Source organism: Trichomycterus rosablanca, chromosome 2 (assembly GCF_030014385.1).
Source record: "Trichomycterus rosablanca isolate fTriRos1 chromosome 2, fTriRos1.hap1, whole genome shotgun sequence".
NCBI classification, from domain to species: Eukaryota; Metazoa; Chordata; class Actinopteri; order Siluriformes; family Trichomycteridae; genus Trichomycterus; species Trichomycterus rosablanca.
Window position 1 is genome coordinate 57172617 of NC_085989.1, and position 20491 is coordinate 57193107.

General features: G+C 34.2%; 20 non-coding genes and 3 pseudogenes across 20 annotated transcripts; 11 read left to right on the forward strand and 12 right to left on the reverse strand.

Moving 5' to 3' along the window:
* Positions 1-290: 290 nt before the first annotated feature.
* LOC134309369 (small nucleolar RNA U3) lies at positions 291-503 on the reverse strand. The gene has a single exon (XR_010011106.1). It is a non-coding gene; the product is annotated as a small nucleolar RNA U3 (small nucleolar RNA).
* A 458-nt stretch (positions 504-961) lies between these two features.
* Positions 962-1174, forward strand: LOC134309450 (small nucleolar RNA U3). Its single transcript, XR_010011166.1, has one exon. It is a non-coding gene; the product is annotated as a small nucleolar RNA U3 (small nucleolar RNA).
* Positions 1175-2092: 918 nt separating this feature from the next.
* On the reverse strand, positions 2093-2305 carry LOC134309410 (small nucleolar RNA U3). Its single transcript, XR_010011145.1, has one exon. It is a non-coding gene; the product is annotated as a small nucleolar RNA U3 (small nucleolar RNA).
* Positions 2306-2973: 668 nt separating this feature from the next.
* Positions 2974-3186, forward strand: LOC134309468 (small nucleolar RNA U3). The gene has a single exon (XR_010011183.1). It is a non-coding gene; the product is annotated as a small nucleolar RNA U3 (small nucleolar RNA).
* A 615-nt stretch (positions 3187-3801) lies between these two features.
* LOC134309403 (small nucleolar RNA U3) lies at positions 3802-4014 on the reverse strand. The gene has a single exon (XR_010011138.1). It is a non-coding gene; the product is annotated as a small nucleolar RNA U3 (small nucleolar RNA).
* A 668-nt stretch (positions 4015-4682) lies between these two features.
* On the forward strand, positions 4683-4895 carry LOC134309355 (small nucleolar RNA U3). The gene has a single exon (XR_010011093.1). It is a non-coding gene; the product is annotated as a small nucleolar RNA U3 (small nucleolar RNA).
* A 941-nt stretch (positions 4896-5836) lies between these two features.
* On the reverse strand, positions 5837-6049 carry LOC134309379 (small nucleolar RNA U3). Its single transcript, XR_010011116.1, has one exon. It is a non-coding gene; the product is annotated as a small nucleolar RNA U3 (small nucleolar RNA).
* Positions 6050-6506: 457 nt separating this feature from the next.
* Positions 6507-6719, forward strand: LOC134309381 (small nucleolar RNA U3). The gene has a single exon (XR_010011118.1). It is a non-coding gene; the product is annotated as a small nucleolar RNA U3 (small nucleolar RNA).
* An 883-nt stretch (positions 6720-7602) lies between these two features.
* LOC134309401 (small nucleolar RNA U3) lies at positions 7603-7815 on the reverse strand. Its single transcript, XR_010011137.1, has one exon. It is a non-coding gene; the product is annotated as a small nucleolar RNA U3 (small nucleolar RNA).
* A 606-nt stretch (positions 7816-8421) lies between these two features.
* On the forward strand, positions 8422-8624 carry LOC134309421 (small nucleolar RNA U3). Its single transcript, XR_010011155.1, has one exon. It is a non-coding gene; the product is annotated as a small nucleolar RNA U3 (small nucleolar RNA).
* An 801-nt stretch (positions 8625-9425) lies between these two features.
* Positions 9426-9638, reverse strand: LOC134309318 (small nucleolar RNA U3). Its single transcript, XR_010011056.1, has one exon. It is a non-coding gene; the product is annotated as a small nucleolar RNA U3 (small nucleolar RNA).
* A 679-nt stretch (positions 9639-10317) lies between these two features.
* On the forward strand, positions 10318-10530 carry LOC134309330 (small nucleolar RNA U3). The gene has a single exon (XR_010011068.1). It is a non-coding gene; the product is annotated as a small nucleolar RNA U3 (small nucleolar RNA).
* An 808-nt stretch (positions 10531-11338) lies between these two features.
* On the reverse strand, positions 11339-11551 carry LOC134309331 (small nucleolar RNA U3). The gene has a single exon (XR_010011069.1). It is a non-coding gene; the product is annotated as a small nucleolar RNA U3 (small nucleolar RNA).
* Positions 11552-12157: 606 nt separating this feature from the next.
* LOC134309404 (small nucleolar RNA U3) lies at positions 12158-12370 on the forward strand. The gene has a single exon (XR_010011139.1). It is a non-coding gene; the product is annotated as a small nucleolar RNA U3 (small nucleolar RNA).
* An 877-nt stretch (positions 12371-13247) lies between these two features.
* Positions 13248-13440, reverse strand: LOC134309442 (small nucleolar RNA U3; annotated as a pseudogene).
* A 23-nt stretch (positions 13441-13463) lies between these two features.
* On the forward strand, positions 13464-13676 carry LOC134309485 (small nucleolar RNA U3). Its single transcript, XR_010011199.1, has one exon. It is a non-coding gene; the product is annotated as a small nucleolar RNA U3 (small nucleolar RNA).
* A 1058-nt stretch (positions 13677-14734) lies between these two features.
* On the reverse strand, positions 14735-14947 carry LOC134309326 (small nucleolar RNA U3). Its single transcript, XR_010011064.1, has one exon. It is a non-coding gene; the product is annotated as a small nucleolar RNA U3 (small nucleolar RNA).
* Positions 14948-15405: 458 nt separating this feature from the next.
* On the forward strand, positions 15406-15618 carry LOC134309467 (small nucleolar RNA U3). Its single transcript, XR_010011182.1, has one exon. It is a non-coding gene; the product is annotated as a small nucleolar RNA U3 (small nucleolar RNA).
* Positions 15619-16519: 901 nt separating this feature from the next.
* On the reverse strand, positions 16520-16642 carry LOC134309443 (small nucleolar RNA U3; annotated as a pseudogene).
* Positions 16643-17322: 680 nt separating this feature from the next.
* Positions 17323-17535, forward strand: LOC134309303 (small nucleolar RNA U3). The gene has a single exon (XR_010011043.1). It is a non-coding gene; the product is annotated as a small nucleolar RNA U3 (small nucleolar RNA).
* A 911-nt stretch (positions 17536-18446) lies between these two features.
* Positions 18447-18622, reverse strand: LOC134309429 (small nucleolar RNA U3; annotated as a pseudogene).
* Positions 18623-19165: 543 nt separating this feature from the next.
* LOC134309387 (small nucleolar RNA U3) lies at positions 19166-19378 on the forward strand. The gene has a single exon (XR_010011123.1). It is a non-coding gene; the product is annotated as a small nucleolar RNA U3 (small nucleolar RNA).
* A 709-nt stretch (positions 19379-20087) lies between these two features.
* LOC134309383 (small nucleolar RNA U3) lies at positions 20088-20300 on the reverse strand. Its single transcript, XR_010011120.1, has one exon. It is a non-coding gene; the product is annotated as a small nucleolar RNA U3 (small nucleolar RNA).
* Between the last annotated feature and the right edge of the window lie 191 nt (positions 20301-20491).

Sequence of the window (20491 nt, forward strand, 5' to 3'; positions counted from 1 at the left end):
AAAAGAAACAACGTTCGACCAGGACCAGGGTACAACTCAGGGGAGGGTGTGGAAGTGAGATAGTTCCTATTTCTGTTCTCTTTTTAATCATTAATTTATTAATATTTATCCTTGTTTTGTTTATAACTTGTATATGAATGACTAAATTCTTCAACTACGGAGGATCTTACTATTCCCCACATTATATAAATGTTTAATAAGCTGGATAGGTTAAATAAAGTGTGACTATAAAGCAAAAAACAACAAGAGCAGGAAAAACCAACACTTTCATTTAAGCTTCATGAAATATTACCACTCTGAATATATTTCTGTCATCTAAACTGTTAGAAACATTCAGAACATTCATCAATGATGAAGAGCAAATGAATAAATCATTCCTCTCCATCTGATTCATGCTCAGAAAGAAACATCACAGCTCATCATCATGGTTAAAGAGACATAACACTTTCAAATCACATTTCCTAGTCAGTAACTATAGAAATGATTCCTGAAAGTATAGTCTTAACCTGGAAGCAGCAGAACCCAGCTGAGTGATGTTCTCCTCTACACTTCACCTACACGCTAGATTCATCTCTCCAACATGGAGGTTTCTAGTAGAAGCTTCACAACACCAGCATCATTACAACTGTTTTATGTTTGTCTCTGACACCTTGGCCAGTTGTGAGCATGGATTTGTTACCTGGACAGTTAGGAAATTCAGTTAATGATTGTATTTATTGTTCTTTTGTTTGTTAGATGTTAGTTTAGATTTTACTGTATGTAACAGTTAAAAGAGTTATCCTATTACAAAAAAGCATGAATGTTTTTTAGTTTGCAAACTGACCAACACCGGGTCAAAATTATTCCTCTTAGTAGTTTTGTTGTGAATAAAGAATGAATGAATGAGTGAAGAGATGAATCTAGTGTGAGGGTGAAGTGTAGAGGAGAACATCACTCAGCTGGGTTCTGCTGCTTCCAGGTTAAGACTATACTTTCAGGAATCATTTCTATAGTTACTGACTAGGAAATGTGATTTGAAAGTGTTACGTCTCTTTAACCATGATGATGAGCTGTGATGTTTCTTTCTGAGCATGAATCAGATGGAGAGGAATGATTTATTCATCTGTTCTTCATCATTGATGAATGTTCTGACTGTTTCTAACAGTTTAGAAGAAAGAAACATGTTCAGAGTGGTTAAGTTTGATGCAGTTTGAATGAAAGTATCTGGTTTTTCTCTGGTCTTGTTGTTTATTTATTTATACTTGCACTTCATTAATATTGTCCAGCTCATTAAAGATTTTTATTACACAGTGAGTTAAAATTTAAAAGTTATTAAGTCTCAAATCTTGTTCTTAATCTGACATGTTCTATCCCCTTTCCCATTTAGTAATTTATATAGAATTTATAAACAAAATAAGGATAAACATTAATAAATGAATGAATAAAACAAGAACAGAAAGAGAAAGTATCTCACTTTCATATCCCCCCCTAAACAGTTACTTTCTCATACAGCATCAGTGGATCAGAAACATCTCTTGTTTAGATCTTTGTAATTCTTTAAATACTGTTTGTTACTCTGAAGGCTGGGAGTTTGTTTAATTATATAAAATAAGAGAATATAAGGTTTGTTTGTGTCTCTGTATTTTGATAACGTATTAATCCCACACTGAGTAAATGTTTAAATTACTGTTGACGAAAGTTCAAGAGTTCAAGAGAGGCTTTATTGTCATTTCAGCTCTATACAAGAACATATTGAAATGACACGACATTCCTCCAGGACCAGGACCAGGGTGCAACACAGATCAACAAGTGCAAGACAATATAGTAAACACAGTATGATAAATACAAAAAAGTGTACAATAAATACAGAAGATATTTCTAATCTAAAAAATAATTAAAAGAGACTAGACCAGAGAAGTGTTGGTAGGTACATGGTACTGAGTAAATGAGAAGTGAGATGAGATAAAATCATGTTCTGATATACAATTAGCAGCATAGAGTTTATATAGCAGCAGAAATATATAAAAAAAGCAAAGTGCAAAGGTTGTAAATCCAAAAATATCTATAGTAACAGAAAATACTTAATCTTCTCTTTAACCCCACATTAAATCTAATCACTCTGAACATGCTTCTTTCTTCTAATCTGTTAGAAACAGTCAGAACATTCAGCAATGATAAAGAGCAGATGAATAAATCATTCCTCTCCATCTGATTCAGGCTCAGAAAGAAACATCACAGCTCATCATCATGGTTAAAGAGACATAACAGTTTCAAATCACATTTCCTAATCAGTAACTACAGAAATGATTCCTGAAAGTATAGTCTTAAAGTGGAAGCAGCAGAACCCAGCTGAGTGATGTTCTCCTCTACACTTCACCTACACGCTAGATTCAGCTCGCCATTCAAAACTACAGTGGGTGGTGTGGTGGGTAGCACTGTCACCTCACAGTCAGAAGGTGCTCTTAATCTAGTGGTTCAGGTTTTGTGGAGGCCCAAACACATGTAAAGTTGTTGAGGAGCTCTGTCAGGGAGCTAAAGTATTAAAAACATTCATATTAGTAAAATCATTTCTAGTCAGATGAGACTGATGTTAGTGCTGGTGTTCATCAGTGTATCTGTGAAAGTGTCATCAAGCTGAAACAGAACGTTAAACTGTTTGGTGCAGCTACATGATCCTTAACCTGTAAAACTGTATCTGAGATCTATTACTGGGGTGAGAGGATTATTATAGTTTACCTTGTTTCTTCTGGTCTGTATTAGTTAAGGACAGTAAAAAATGATCTAACATTATAATAATCATAAATTAAATTAAATCAGACTGCTTTACAGAACTGTGACAAGCAAGTCACCATTAGCACAGATGTTTTTTAGGTTGCAACCTGACCTACACCGGGTCAAAATAGTAGTTGAATGATTTAACAGAAATTTGAATCTAGTGTGAGGGTGAAGTGTAGAGGAGAACATCACTCAGCTGGGTTCTGCTGCTTCCAGATTAAGACTATACTTTCAGGAATCATTTCTATAGTTACTGACTAGAAAATGTGATTTGAAAGTGTTACGACTCTTTAACCATGGTGATGAGCTGTGATGTTTCTTTCTGAGCATGAATCAGATGGAGAGGAATGATTTATTCATCTGCTCTTCATCATTGATGAATGTTCTGATTGTTTCTAACAGTTTAGATGAAAGAAACATGTTCAGAGTGGTTAGATTGTTTTATTGGTTGAATAAAAGTGTCTTGTTCTCTGTGGTGAGTTTTTCTAATTAGTTGCTTTTGGATTTTATTAAGCTGAGAAAGGCTCATGTGCACCTCAGTTATATGTACTTGCCCTTTCATACAATAAAATGGAAGCTTCTTTGAATATCTGTGCATTGGTGGTTTTACGTTACTTCTTCTCTCGTACTCAGCGAATTGCTCTGGAGCTAGAAGATCTGAGCAGCAAGATCTCTTGACAATGAACGAATGGTGGAGAATGTGGGCAATTCAGTTCAGGTAAGTAATATTTCTGAAGATCTCTTAATGTTCTAACAGGGAGTACCTCACTTCCATACCCTCTTATTATGGGACAAATACAAATACATAAAACAAGAACAGATAAGATTTGTATATCTGTAATTTGGTAATGTATGGATCCCATTCTTTGAGTAAATGTGTAAATTATAGTTAATGAAAGAGAACGAGTGACTGTTTAACAAAAAACAAAACACAATTTTGGCAATTTGGTTATTGTAATCTTTATTTTAGGTATTATCAACAAATCTAAAATGTGTAAAGCCACTACGTTTCTTTGGTGTTCTTTTGTTTAACCTGTGTTAAATGTTACCACTCTGAACATGCTTCTTTCTTCTAAACTGTTAGAAACAGTCAGAACATTCATCAATGATGAAGAGCAGATGAATAAATCATTCCTCTCCATCTGATTCATGCTCAGAAAGAAACATCACAGCTCATCATCATGGTTAAAGAGACGTAACACTTTCAAATCACATTTCCTAGTCAGTAACTATAGAAATGATTCCTGAAAGTATAGTCTTAACCTGGAAGCAGCAGAACCCAGCCGAGTGATGTTCTCCTCTACACTTCACCCTCACACTAGATTCAAATTTCTGTTAAATCATTCAACTACTATTTTGACCCGGTGTAGGTCAGGTTGCAACCTAAAAAACATCTGTGCTAATGGTGACTTGCTTGTCACAGTTCTGTAAAGCAGTCTGATTTAATTTAATTTATGATTATTATATTGTTAGATCATTTTTTACTGTCCTTAACTAATACAGACCAGAAGAAACAAGGTAAACTATAATAATCCTCTCACCCCAGTAATAGATCTCAGATACAGTTTTACAGGTTAAGGATCATGTAGCTGCACCAAACAGTTTAACGTTCTGTTTCAGCTTGATGACACTTTCACAGATACACTGATGAACACCAGCACCAACATCAGTCTCATCTGACTAGAAATGATTTTACTAATATGAATGTTTTTAATACTTTAGCTCCCTGACAGAGCTCCTCAACAACTTTACATGTGTTTGGGCCTCCACAAAACCTGAACCACTAGATTAAGAGCACCTTCTGACTGTGAGGCAACAGTGCTACCCACCACACCACCCACTGTAGTTTTGAATGGCGAGCTGAATCTAGCGTGAGGGTGAAGTGTAGAGGAGAACATCACTCAGCTGGGTTCTGCTACTTTCACTTTAAGACTATACTTTCAGGAATCATTTCTATAGTTGCTAACTAGGAAATGTGATTTGAAAGTGTTACGTCTCTTTAACCATGATGATGAGTTGTGATGTTTCTTTCTGAGCATGAATCAGATGGAGAGGAATGATTTATTCATCTGCTCTTTATCATTGCTGAATGTTCTGACTGTTTCTAACAGATTAGAAGAAAGAAGCATGTTCAGAGTGGTTAGATTTAATGTGGGTTAAAGAAAAGATTAAGTATTTTCTGTTACTATAGATATTTTTGGATTTACAACCTTTGCACTTTGTTTTTTTATATATTTCTGCTGCTATATAAACTCTATGCTGCTAATTGTATATCAGAACATGATTTTATCTCACCTCACTTCTCATTTCCTCAGTACCATGTATCTACCAACACTTCTCTAGTCTCTAGTCTTGTCTCTTTTAATTATTTTTTAGATTAGAAATGTCTTCTGTATTTATTGTACACTTTTTTGTATTTATCATACTGTGTTTACTGTATTGTCTTGCACTTGTTGATCTGTGTTGCACCCTGGTCCTGGTCCTGGAGGAATGTTGTGTCATTTCAATATGTTCTTGTATAGAGCTGAAATGACAATAAAGCCTCTCTTGAACTCTTGAACTTTCGTCAACAGTAATTTAAACATTTACTCAGTGTGGGATTAATACGTTATCAAAATACAGAGACACAAACAAACCTTATATTCTCTTATTTTATATAATTAAACAAACTCCCAGCCTTCAGAGTAACAAACAGTATTTAAAGAATTACAAAGATCTAAACAAGAGATGTTTCTGATCCACTGATGCTGTATGAGAAAGTAACTGTTTAGGGGGGATATGGAAGTGAGGTACTTTCTCTTTCTGTTCTTGTTTTATTCATTCATTTCTTAATATTTATCCTTATTTTGTTTATAAATTCTATATAAATTACTAAATTCTTCAACTATGGGGGACTGGGAAAGGGGATAGAACATGTCAGATTAAGAACAAGATTTGAGACTTAATAACTTTTAAATTATAACTCACTGTGTAATAAAAATCTTTAATGAGCTGGACAATATAAATAAAGTGCAAGTATAAATAAATAAACAACAAGACCAGAGAAAAACCAGATACTTTCATTCAAACTGCATCAAACTTAACCACTCTGATCATGTTTCTTTCTTCTAAACTGTTAGAAACAGTCAGAACATTCATCAATGATGAAGAGCAAATGAATAAATCATTCCTCTCCATCTGATTCATGCTCAGAAAGAAACATCACAGCTCATCATCGTGGTTAAAGAGACGTAACACTTTCAAATCACATTTCCTAATCAGTAACTATAGAAATGATTCCTGAAAGTATAGTCTTAACCTGGAAGCAGCAGAACCCAGCTGAGTGATGTTCTCCTCTACACTTCACCCTCACACTAGATTCATCTCTTCATTCATTCATTCTTTATTCACAACAAAACTACTAAGAGGAATAATTTTGACCCGGTGTTGGTCAGTTTGCAAACTAAAAAACATTCGTGCTTTTTTGAAATAGCATAACTCTTTTAACTGTTACATACAGTAAAATCTAAACTAACATCTAACAAACAAAAGAACAATAAATACAATTACTAACTGAATTTCCTAATTGTTAAGGTCACAAATCCATGGTCATAACTGGTACAGGTGTCAGAGACAAACATAACAAAGCAGTTGTAATGATACTGGTGTTGTGAAAGTTCTACTAGAAACCTCCATGTTGGAGAGATGAATCTAGTGTGAGGGTGAAGTGTAGAGGAGAACATCACTCAGCTGGGTTCTGCTGCTTCCAGGTTAAGACTATACTTTCAGGAATCATTTCTATAGTTACTGACTAGGAAATGTGATTTGAAAGTGTTATGTCTCTTTAACCATGATGATGAGCTGTGATGTTTTTTTCTGAGCATGAATCAGATGGAGAGGAATGATTTATTCATCTGCTTTTCATCATTGTTGAATGTTCTGACTGTCTCTAACAGGTTGGAAGAAAGAGACATTTTCAGAGTGGTTAACTGTTTTACTGGTTGAATAAAAGCATCTAATTACCTTTGGTATATTGTCTAATTATTTGCATTTGGATTCTACCAAGCTGAAATGAGTTTGTGTACACCTTAGCTGTATATATTTTTCCCTTTTCATACACTCGAGCTTCTTCTTCTTACACTCAAGGTTTTACAGGACTTCTTCTTTAATACTCAGCAAGTGACCCTGGAGTAGAAGAGCTGAGCAGCAAGATTTCTTTAAGATCTCTTGATTTTATAACAAATGGTGGAGAATGTGGGCAGTTCAGTTCAAGTAAGTAACTCTTCTCAGAAATGTATTTATCTGTTGGATTGTCGTTCTCGAGCGGAAACAGTTGGGCTGAAACTGGTCAGCATTTAGATTACTGTTCAGAATAAAGTGTTGATTGAATGTTCCATACACCTGTCTGATTTATCTGGGATCCCTTATTATTGATGTTGTTTTAGGCTTCCTCTCTTCTACTCCAGAAGTTTTATTAGTAATTATTTGGTTCATTATTATTGTTACTCATATTTGATATGTCTTGTGAGAGGAGTCCTCAAAATCTTTCTGTGGTCCAGTCTTTTGTGTTTTAACAGGGAGTATCTCGCTTCCATACCCTCACCCTTATTATTGGATAGATATACAAAACTAGAGCATGTAAGATTTGTGTATCTGTAATCTGGTAATGTATGGATCCCATTCGTTGAGTAAATGTTTAAATTACAGCTGGTGAAAGAAAATGACTGAACTGTTCATCTAACAAAGATAACTAACACAGTTTTATTAACTTGGTTATTGTAAATTATATTTTCAAAAAATTATGAAGTGGCAAACTTTCTTTGGTTCTGTATGAAATATTAACTCTTTTATTCAACCTTTGTAAAACTTACCACTCTGAACATGTCTCTCTCATCCAAACTGTTAGAAATAGCCAGAACATTCATTAATGATGAAGAGCAGAAGAATAAATCATTCCACTCCATCTGATTCATGCTCAAAAAGAAACATCACAGCTCATCATCATGGTTAAAGAGACGTAACACTTTCAAATCACATTTCCTAGTCAGTAACTATAGAAATGATTCCTGAAAGTATAGTCTTAACCTGGAAGCAGCAGAACCCAGCTGAGTGATGTTCTCCTCTACACTTCACCCTCACGCTACATTCATCTCTCTGTTCATTCCAACTTTATTTGAAACAAAAACTACTAAGATGAATAGTTTTCTACAGGATTAATAAAGCATCTATCTGTCTATTTATTTTTAGTTTTGACCCGGTGTTGGTCAGGTTGCAACCTAAAAAACATCCGTGCCTTTTTAATAGGTGGTTCTAGTGCTGACAGTCCACAACGCCTGTCACAGTTCTGTACAACAGTCTGAGAAAACATTAAAAAGTGTTGCAACAATTTAATTATAAGAATTTAATGTATGATTATAATAATGTTAGATAACTCTTTTAACTGTTACATACAGTAAAATCTGAACTAACATCTAACAAACTAAAGAACAATAAATACAATTACTAACTGAATTTCCTAACTGTCTAGATCACAAATCCACGGTCACAACTGGCCAAGGTGTCAGAGACAAACATAAAACAGTTGTAATGATGCTGGTGTTGTGAAGCTTCTACTAGAAAGTAGAAGCCACTGCATGGGTGAAGTGTAGAGGAGAACATCACTCAGCTGGGTTCTGCTGCTTCCAGGTTAAAACTATACTTTCAGGAATCATTTCTATAGTTACTGACTAGGAAATGTGATTTGAAAGTGTTACGTCTTTTTAACCATGATGATGAGCTGTGATGTTTCTTTCTGAGCATGAATCAGATGGAGAGGAATGATTTATTTATCTGCTTTTCATCATTGATGAATGTTCTGACAGTTTAGAAAAAAGAAACATGTTCAGAGTGGTAACATTTAACACAGGTTAAGTAAAAGAACACCATGGAAACGTTGTGGCTTTGCACATTTTAGATTTGTTGATAATACCTAAAATAAAGATTATAATAACCAAATTACCAAAATTGTGTTTTGTTTTTTGTTAAACAGTCACTCGTTTTCTTTCATTAACTATAATTTACACGTTTACTCAAAGAATGGGATCCATACATTACCAAATTACAGATATACAAATCTTATCTGTTCTTGTTTTATGTATTTGTATTTGTCCCATAATAAGAGGGTATGGAAGTGAGGTACTCCCTGTTAGAACATTAAGAGATCTTCAAACACAAAAGACTGGGCAACAGAAAGATTTTGATTCCTCCTGATTAAGAAATATCAAATATGAGTAACAATAATAATGAACCAAATAATTACTAATGAGACTTCTGGAGTAGAAGAGAGGAAACCTAAAACAACAACAATATATAAGAGATCCCAAAACCAATCAGATAGGTGTATGGAACATTCAATCAACATTTTATACTGAACAATAATCTAAATGCTGACCAGATTCAGCCCAACTGTTACTCTCCAACAGATAAATAACTTCTAACTCGAGGGCAATTCGCTGAGTACGAGAGAAGAAGTAATGTAAAACCTCCAATGCACAGATATTCAGAGAAGCTTCCATTTTATTGTATGAAAGGGCAAGTACATATAACTGAGGTGCACATGAGCCTTTCTCAGCTTAGTAAAATCCAAATGCAACTAATTAGAAAAACTCACCACAGAAAACGAGACACTTTTATTCAACCAATAAAACAACATAACCACTCTGAACATGTTTCTTTCATCTAAACTGTTAAAAACAGTCAGAACATTCATCAATGATGAAGAGCAGATGAATAAATCATTCCTCTCCATCTGATTCATGCTCAGAAAGAAACATCACAGCTCATCATCATGGTTAAAGAGACGTAACACTTTCAAATCACATTTCCTAGTCAGTAACTATAGAAGTAATTCCTGAAAGTATAGTCTTAACCTGGAAGCAGCAGAACCCAGCTGAGTGATGTTCTCCTCTACACTTCACCCTCACACTAGATTCAAATTTCTGTTAAATCATTCAACTACTATTTTGACCCGGTGTAGGTCAGGTTGCAACCTAAAAAACATCTGTGCTCATGGTGACTTGCTTGTCACAGTTCTGTAAAGCAGTCTGATTTAATTTAATTTATGATTATTATATTGTTAGATCATTTTTACTGTCCTTAACTAATACAGACCAGAAGAAACAAGGTAAACTATAATAATCCTCTCACCCCAGTAATAGATCTCAGATACAGTTTTACAGGTTAAGGATCATGTAGCTGCACCAAACAGTTTAACGTTCTGTTTCAGCTTGATGACACTTTCACAGATACACTGATGAACACCAGCACCAACATCAGTCTCATCTGACTGCAGATGATTTTACTAATATGAATGTTTTTAATACTTTAGCTCCCTGACAGAGCTCCTCAACAACCTGGGGTGGAACTTTACATGTGTTTGGGCCTCCACAAAACCTGAACCACTAGATTAAGAGCACCTTCTGACTGTGAGGTGACAGTGCTACCCACCACACCACCCACTGTAGTTTTGAATGGCGAGCTGAATCTAGCGTGTAGGTGAAGTGTAGAGGAGAACATCACTCAGCTGGGTTCTGCTGCTTCCAGGTTAAGGCTATACTTTCAGGAATCATTTCTATAGTTACTGACTAGGAAATGTGATTTGAAACTGTTACGTCTCTTTAACCATGATGATGAGCTGTGATGTTTCTTTCTGAGCATGAATCAGATGGAGAGGAATGATTTATTCACCTGCTTTTCATCATTGATGAATGTTCTGATTGTTTCTAACAGATTAGAAGAAAGAAACATATTCAGAGTGGTTAGATTTAATGTGGGTTAAAGAAAAGTATTAAGTGTTTCCTATTACTATAGATATTTTTGGACTTACAACTTTTGCACTTTGCTTTGTTCATATATCTGCTGCTATATAAACTCTATGCTGCTAATTGTATATTAGAACATGATTTTATTTCACCTCACTTCTCATTTACTCAGTACCATGTATCTACCAACACTTCTCTAGTCTCTAGTCTTGTCTCTTTTAATTATTTTTTAGATTAGAAATGTCTTCTGTAATTATTGTAGACCTTTTTGTATTTATTATACTGTGTTTACTGTATTGTCTTGCACTTGTTGATCTGTGTGCATCCTGGTCCTGGAGGAATGTTGTTTCATTTCAACATCTTGTATAGAGCTGAAATGACAATAAAGCCTCTCTTGAACTCTTGAACTTTCGTCAACAGTAATTTAAACATTTACTCAGTGTAGGATTAATACATTATCAAAATACAGAGACACAAACAAACCTTATATTATCTTATTTTATATCATTAAAAAGCTCCCAGCCTTTTCTGTTCTCCTTTTATTCATTAATGTATTAATATTTATCCTTGTTTTGTTCATAACTTGTATTTAAATTACTAAATTCTATGGGGGACTGAGAAAAGGGATAGAACAAGTGATTTGTGACTTAATAATAATGATTTTTACAACTTTTAACTCCCTGTAACATGTAAATGTTTAATGAGCTGGACAATACAAAGTATAACTACAAAGCAAAAAAATAAAAGATCATATAGTTGATTATCAGAGAAAAATAGACACCGTCATTCATTGTGCATCAAATGTTACCACTCTGAACATGTTTCTTTCATCTAAACTGTTAGAAACAGTCAGAACATTCACCAATGATGAAGAGCAGATGAATAAATCATTCCTCTCCATCTGATTCATGCTCAGAAAGAAACATCACAGCTCATCATCATGGTTAAAGAGACGTAACACTTTCAAATCACATTTCCTAGTCAGTAACTATAGAAATGATTCCTGAAAGTATAGTTTTAACCTGGAAGCAGCAGAACCCAGCTGAGTGATGTTCTCCTCTACACTTCACCCATGCGGTGGCTTCTACTTTCTAGTAGAAGCTTCACAACACCAGCATCATTACAACTGTTTTATGTTTGTCTCTGACACCTTGGCCAGTTGTGACCGTGGATTTGTGATCTAGACAGTTAGGAAATTCAGTTAGTAATTGTATTTATTGTTCTTTAGTTTGTTAGATGTTAGTTCAGATTTTACTGTATGTAACAGTTAAAAGAGTTATCTAACATTATTATAATCATACATTAAATTCTTATAATTAAATTGTTGCAACACTTTTTAATGTTTTCTCAGACTGTTGTACAGAACTGTGACAGGCGTTGTGGACTGTCAGCACTAGAACCACCTATTAAAAAGGCACGGATGTTTTTTAGGTTGCAACCTGACCAACACCGGGTCAAAACTAAAAATAAATAGACAGATAGATGCTTTATTAATCCTGTAGAAAACTATTCATCTTAGTAGTTTTTGTTTCAAATAAAGTTGGAATGAACAGAGAGATGAATGTAGCGTGAGGGTGAAGTGTAGAGGAGAACATCACTCAGCTGGGTTCTGCTGCTTCCAGGTTAAGACTATACTTTCAGGAATCATTTCTATAGTTACTGACTAGGAAATGTGATTTGAAAGTGTTACGTCTCTTTAACCATGATGATGAGCTGTGATGTTTCTTTTTGAGCATGAATCAGATGGAGTGGAATGATTTATTCTTCTGCTCTTCATCATTAATGAATGTTCTGGCTATTTCTAACAGTTTGGATGAGAGAGACATGTTCAGAGTGGTAAGTTTTACAAAGGTTGAATAAAAGAGTTAATATTTTATACAGGACCAAAGAAAGTTTGCCACTTTATAATTTTTTGAAAATATAATTTACAATAACCAAGTTAATAAAACTGTGTCAGTTATTTTTGTTAGATAAACAGTTCAGTCATTTTCTTTCACCAGCTGTAATTTAAACATTTACTCAACGAATGGGATCCATACATTACCAGATTACAGATACACAAATCTTACATGCTCTAGTTTTGTATATCTATCCAATAATAAGGGTGAGGGTATGGAAGTGAGATACTCCCTGTTAAAACACAAAAGACTGGACCACAGAAAGATTTTGAGGACTCCTCTCACAAGACATATCAAATATGAGTAAAAATAATAATGAACCAAATAATTACTAATAAAACTTCTGGAGTAGAAGAGAGGAAGCCTAAAACAACATCAATAATAAGGGATCCCAGATAAATCAGACAGGTGTATGGAACATTCAATCAACACTTTATTCTGAACAGTAATCTAAATGCTGACCAGTTTCAGCCCAACTGTTTCCTCTAGAGAACGACAATCCAACAGATAAATACATTTCTGAGAAGAGTTACTTACCTGAACTGAACTGCCCACATTCTCCACCATTTGTTATAAAATCAAGAGATCTTAAAGAAATCTTGCTGCTCAGCTCTTCTACTCCAGGGTCACTTGCTGAGTATTAAAGAAGAAGTCCTGTAAAACCTTGAGTGTAAGAAGAAGAAACTCGAGTGTATGAAAAGGGAAAAATATATACAGCTAAGGTGTACACAAACTCATGCCAGCTTGGTAGAATGCAAATAATTAGACAATACACCAAAGGTAATTAGACCCTTTTATTCAACCAGTAAAACAGTTAACCACTCTGAAAATGTCTCTTTCTTCCAACCTGTTAGAGACAGTCAGAACATTCATCAATGATGAAAAGCAGAAGAATAAATCATTCCTCTCCATCTGATTCATGCTCAGAAAGAAACAAAGGTTCTACTAGAAACCATGTTGGAGAGATGAATCTAGTGTGAGGGTGAAGTGTTGAGGTGAACATCACTCAGCTGGGTTCTGCTGCTTCCAGGTTAAGACTATACTTTCAGGAATCATTTCTATAGTTACTGATTAGGAAATGTGATTTGAAAGTGTTACGTCTCTTTAACCATGATGATGAGCTGTGATGTTTCTTTCTGAGCATGAATCAGATGGAGAGGAATGATTTATTCATCTGCTTTTCATCATTGATGAATGTTCTGACTGTTTCTAACAGTTTAGAAGGAAGAAACATGTTCAGAGTGGTGAACTGTTTTACTGATTGAATAAAGGTGATGTTCAATATTAGTAAAATTAATTAATTAGTAATTATTTGGTTTATTATTATTATTACTCATATTTGACATTTTTTGAACATTTCCTGTGAGAGGAAATCTTTCTCAGGTCTAGTCTTTTGTGTTTGAAGATCTCTTAATGTTCTAACAGGGAGTATCTCACTTCCATGCTCTCACTCTTATTATGGGATAAATATGTAAAACAAGAGCAGATAAGATTTGTTTGAGTAAATGTTTAAATTATTGTTTGTGAAAGAGAATGACTGACTGTTTATCTAACAAAAAAAGTAACACAATTTTGGCAATTTGACAGATTAGAAGAAAGAAACATGTTCAGAGTGATAATGTTTAAAGCAAGAAAAATAAATATTTTATGTATTTGTTCTGTGTTTGGTTCTTTTAAACTCTGACAGCCTAATGAAGTCTTCCATTACTTAATGTGATTCTACACCTTCATTATATCTCACTGTCAAAGATCAGACTCAAACAAATGTACTGTCTTCAGCAAAAGTTTGGACAGTCCAGGTCAAATTTGATCTTTTGTTCATTTTCTAGACAAAAAAAATATGTAAAACTTTTCTTCAACAGAGACCAAAATTTCTGCACATTTTATTCTGAGTGACTGAATTTAACTCTGAAAAACAAAACACACACATGTAACACATAAAAATGTTCTGGTAAATTAAACGAGTATATTTTTACATGTGAAATGTAACAAATAAATATTGGTGAACAATGACTTATTTTGTATATATTAACATTTAATTTCTGTAGAGAATATTTTGAGCAGAAGGGCACAAAATAGAGCAATTTAACAGTGCATCACCCATCTTTATAGATATTAAGATTAACAATATTCATTCTTAACAGATTAGCACTTTATCCAGAGCTTTTTTATACATTGTACACCAGTTATAAACATATACACTTTTACAGCGTAGCAGAAACAACTGTAGAGCAACACAAAATAAGAACCCATGAACAACAGTGAAAATGTACAAACTTCTCTATATAATACCTCTTAAACACAACCACTCTGAACATATTTCCTTCTTCTAAACTGTTAGAAACAGTCAGAACATTCATCAACGATGAAGAGCAAATGAATAAATCATTCTTCTCCATCTGATTCATGCTCAGAAAAAAACATCACAGCTCATCATCATGGTTAAAGAGACGTAACACTTTCAAATCACATTTCCTAGTCAGTAACTATAGAAATGATTCCTGAAAGTATAGTCTTAACCTGGAAGCAGCAGAACCCAGCTGAGTGATGTTCTCCTCTACACTTCACCTACACGCTAGATTCATCTCTCCAACATGGAGGTTTCTAGTAGAACTTTCACAACACCAGTATCATTACAACTGTTTTATGTTTGTCTCTGACACCTTGGCCAGTTGTGAGCATGGATTTGTTACCTGGACAGTTAGGAAATTCAGTTAGTAATTGTATTTATTGTTCTTTTGTTTGTTAGATGTTAGTTTAGATTTTACTGTATGTAACAGTTAAAAGAGTTATCCTATTACAAAAAAGCACAATTGTTTTTTAGGTTGCAAACTGACCAACACCGGGTCAAAATTATTCCTCTTAGTAGTTTTGTTGTGAATAAAGAATGAATGAATGAGTGAAGAGATGAATCTAGTGTGAGGGTGAAGTGTAGAGGAGAACATCACTCAGCTGGGTTCTGCTGCTTCCAGGTTAAGACTATACTTTCAGGAATCATTTCTATAGTTACTGACTAGGAAATGTGATTTGAAAGTGTTACGTCTCTTTAACCATGATGATGAGCTGTGATGTTTCTTTCTGAGCATGAATCAGATGGAGAGGAATGATTTATTCATCTGCTCTTCATCATTGATGAATGTTTTGACAGTTTCTAACAGTTTAGAAGAAAGAAACATGTTCAGAGTGGTTAAGTTTGATGCAGTTTGAATGAAAGTATCTGGTTTTTCTCTGGTCTTGTTGTTTATTTATTTATACTTGCACTTTATTTATATTGTCCAGCTCATTAAAGATTTTTATTACACAGTGAGTTAAAATTTAAAAGTTACTAAATCTCAAATCTTGTTCTTAATCTGACATGTTCTATCCCCTTTCCCAGTCCCCCATAGTTGAAGAATTCAGTAATTTATATAGAATTTATAAACAAAATAAGGATAAATATTAAGAAATGAATGAATAAAACAAGAACAGAAAGAGAAAGTACCTCACTTCCATATCCCCCCCTAAACAGTTACTTTCTCATACAGCATCAGTGGGTCAGAAACATCTCTTGTTTAGATCTCTGTAATTCTTTAAATACTGTTTGTTACTCTGAAGGCTGGGAGTTTGTTTAATTATATAAAATAAGAGAATATAAGGTTTGTTTGTGTCTCTGTATTTTGATAACGTATTAATCCCACACTGAGTAAATGTTTAAATTACTGTTGACGAAAGTTCAAGAGTTCAAGAGAGGCTTTATTGTCATTTCAGCTCTATACAAGAACATATTGAAATGACACAACATTCCTCCAGGACCAGGACCAGGGTGCAACACAGATCAACAAGTGCAAGACAATACAGTAAACACAGTATGATAAATACAAAAAAGTGTACAATAAATACAGAAGACATTTCTAATCTAAAAAATAATTAAAAGAGACAAGACTAGAGACTAGAGAAGTGTTGGTAGATACATGGTACTGAGGAAATGAGAAGTGAGGTGAGATAAAATCATGTTCTGATATACAATTAGCAGCATAGAGTTTATATAGCAGCAGAAATATATAAAAAAAGCAAAGTGCAAAGGTTGTAAATCCAAAAATATCTATAGTAACAGAAAATACTTAATCTTTTCTTTAACCCACATTAAGTCTAACCACTCTGAACATGTGTCTTTCCTTCAAATCACATTTCCTAGTCAGTAACTATAGAAATGATTCCTGAAAGTATAGTCTTAACCTGGAAGCAGCAGAACCCAGCTGAGTGATGTTCTCCTCTACACTTCACCCTCACGCTAGATTCAGCTCGCCATTCAAAACTACAGTGGGTGGTGTGGTGGGTAGCACTGTTGCCTCACAGTCAGAAGGTGCTCTTAATCTAGTGGTTCAGGTTTTGTGGAGGCCCAAACACATGTAAAGTTCCACCACAAGTTGTTGAGGAGCTCTGTCAGGGAGCTAAAGTATTAAAAACATTCATATTAGTAAAATCATTTCTAGTCAGATGAGACTGATGTTGGTGCTGGTGTTCATCAGTGTATCTGTGAAAGTGTCATCAAGCTGAAACAGAACGTTAAACTGTTTGGTGCAGCTACATGATCCTTAAACTATAAAACTGTATCTGAGATCTATTACTGGGGTGAGAGGATTATTATAGTTTACCTTGTTTCTTCTGGTCTGTATTAGTTAAGGACAGTAAAAAATGATCTAACATTATAATAATCATAAATTAAATTAAATCAGACTGCTTTACAGAACTGTGACAAGCAAGTCACCATTAGCACAGATGTTTTTTAGGTTGCAACCTGACCTACACCGGGTCAAAATAGTAGTTGAATGATTTACCAGAAATTTGAATCTAGTGTGAGGGTGAAGTGTAGAGGAGAACATCACTCAGCTGGGTTCTGCTGCTTCTAGGTTAAGACTATACTTTCAGGAATCATTTCTATAGTTATTGACTAGGAAATGTGATTTGAAAGTGTTACGTCTCTTTAACCATGATGATGAGCTGTGATGTTTTTTTCTGAGCATGAATCAGATGGAGAGGAATGATTTATTCATCTGCTCTTCATCATTGATGAATGTTCTGATTGTTTTTAACAGTTTAGACGAAAGAAACATGTTCAGAGTGGTTAGATTGTTTTATTGGTTGAATAAAAGTGTCTCGTTCTCTGTGGTGAGTTTTTCTAATTAGTTGCATTTGGATTTTCCTAAGCTGAGAAAGGCTCATGTGCACCTCAGTTATATGTACTTGCCCTTTCATACAATAAAATGGAAGCTTCTCTGAATATCTGTACATTGGAGGTTTTATGTTACTTCTTCTCTCGTACTCAGCGAATTGCCCTCGAGTTAGAAGTTCTGAGCAGCAAGATCTCTTGACAATGAACGAATGGTGGAGAATGTGAGCAATTCAGTTCAGGTAAGTAATATTTCTTAAAAATGTATTTATCTGTTGGAGAGTAACAGTTGGGCTGAATCTGGTCAGCATTTAGATTATTGTTCAGTATAAAGTGTTGATTGAATGTTCCATACACCTATCTGATTGGTTTTGGGATCTCTTATATATTGTTGTTGTTTTAGGTTTCCTCTCTTCTACTCCAGAAGTCTCATTAGTAATTATTTGGTTCATTATTATTGTTACTCATATTTGATATTTCTTAAACATTTCCTGTGAGAGAAGGAGTTATCAGGAGGAATCAAAATCTTTCTGTTGCCCAGTCTTTTGTGTTTGAAGATCTCTTAATGTTCTAACAGGGAGTATCTCACTTCCATACCCTCTTATTATGGGACAAATACAAATACATAAAACAAGAGCAGATAAGATTTGTATATCTGTAATTTGGTAATGTATGGATCCCATTCTTTGAGTAAATGTGTAAATTATAGTTGATGAAGGAGAACGAGTGACTGTTTAACAAAAAACAAAACACAATTTTGGCAATTTGGTTATTGTAATCTTTATTTTAGGTATTATCAACAAATCTAAAATGTGTAAAGCCACAACATTTCTATGGTGTTCTTTTATTTCACCTGTGTTAAATGTTATCACTCTGAACATGTTTCTTTTTTCTAAACTGTCAGAACATTCATCAATGATGAAGAGCAGATGAATAAATCATTCCTCTCCCTCTGATTCATGCTCAGAAAAAAACATCATAGCTCATCATCATGGTTAAAGAGACGTAAGTGATGTTCTCCTCTACACTTCACCCATGCGGTGGCTTCTACTTTCTATTAGAACCTTCACAACACCAGCATCATTACAACTGTTTTATGTTTGTCTCTGACACCTTGGCCAGTTGTGACCGTGGATTTGTGATCTAGACAGTTAGGAAATTCAGTTAGTAATTGTATTTATTGTTCTTTAGTTTGTTAGATGTTAGTTCAGATTTTACTGTATGTAACAGTTAAAAGAGTTATCTAACATTATTATAATCATACATTAAATTCTTATAATTAAATTGTTGCAACACTTTTTAATGTTTTCTCAGACTGTTGTACAGAACTGTGACAGGCGTTGTGGACTGTCAGCACTAGAACCACCTATTAAAAAGGCACGGATGTTTTTTAGGTTGCAACCTGACCAACACCGGGTCAAAACTAAAAATAAATAGACAGATAGATGCTTTATTAATCCTGTAGAAAACTATTCATCTTAGTAGTTTTTGTTTCAAATAAAGTTGGAATGAACAGAGATGAATCTAGCGTGAGGGTGAAGTGTAGAGGAGAACATCACTCAGCTGGGTTCTGCTGCTTCCAGGTTAAGACTATACTTTCAGGAATCATTTCTATAGTTACTGACTAGGAAATGTGATTTGAAAGTGTTACGTCTCTTTAACCATGATGATGAGCTGTGGTGTTTCTTTCTGAGCATGAATCAGATGGAGAGGAATGATTTATTCTTCTGCTCTTCATCATTAATGAATGTTCTGGCTATTTCTAACAGTTTGGATGAGAGAGACATGTTCAGAGTGGTAAGTTTTACACAGGTTGAATAAAAGAGTTAATATTTCAATAATTTACAATAACCAAGTTAATAAAACTGTGTCACTTATCTTTGTTAGATAAACAGTTCAGTCATTTTTTTTCACCAGCTGTAATTTAAACATTTACTCAAAGAATGGGATCCATACATTACCAGATTACAGATACACAAATCTTACATGCTCTTGTTTTGTATATCTATCCAATAATAAGGGATAACATTCATCATTGATGAATGTTCTGACTGTTTCTAACAGTTTAGAAGGAAGAAACATGTTCAGAGTGGTTAACTGTTTTACTGATTGAATAAAGGTGATATTCAATATTAGTAAAATTAATTAATTAGTAATTATTTGGTTAATTATTATTAGTATTATTACTCATATTTGACATTTTTTGAACATTTCCTGTGAGAGGAAATCTTTCTGAAGTCCAGTCTTTTGTGTTTGAAGATCTCTTAATGTTCTAACAGGGAGTATCTCACTTCCATGCTCTCACTCTTATTATGGGATAAATATGTAACAAAATTTTTTTTTTAGAAGTGAGGTGAGATAAAATCATGTTCTGATATACAATTAGCAGCATAGAGTTTATATAGCAGCAGATATATATAAAAAAAGCAAAGTGCAAAGATTGTAAATCCAAAAATATCTATAGTAACAGAAAATACTTAATCTTTTCTTTAACCCACATTAAATCTAATCACTCTGAACATGCTTCTTTCTTCTAAACTATTAGAAACAGTCAGAACATTCATCAATGATGAAGAGCAGAAGAATAAATCATTCCTCTCCATCTGATTCATGCTCAGAAAGAAACATCACAGCTCATCATCATGGTTAAAGAGACGTAACACTTCCAAATTACATTTCCTAGTTAGTAACTATAGAAATGATTCCTGAAAGTATAGTCTTAACCTGGAAGCAGCAGAACCCAGCTGAGTGATGTTCTCCTCTACACTTCACCCTCACGCTAGATTCATCTCTTCAACATGGAGGTTTCTAGTAGAAGCTTCACAACACCAGTATCATTACAACTGTTTTATGTTTGTCTCTGACACCTTGGCCAGTTGTGAGCATGGATTTGTTACCTGGACAGTTAGGAA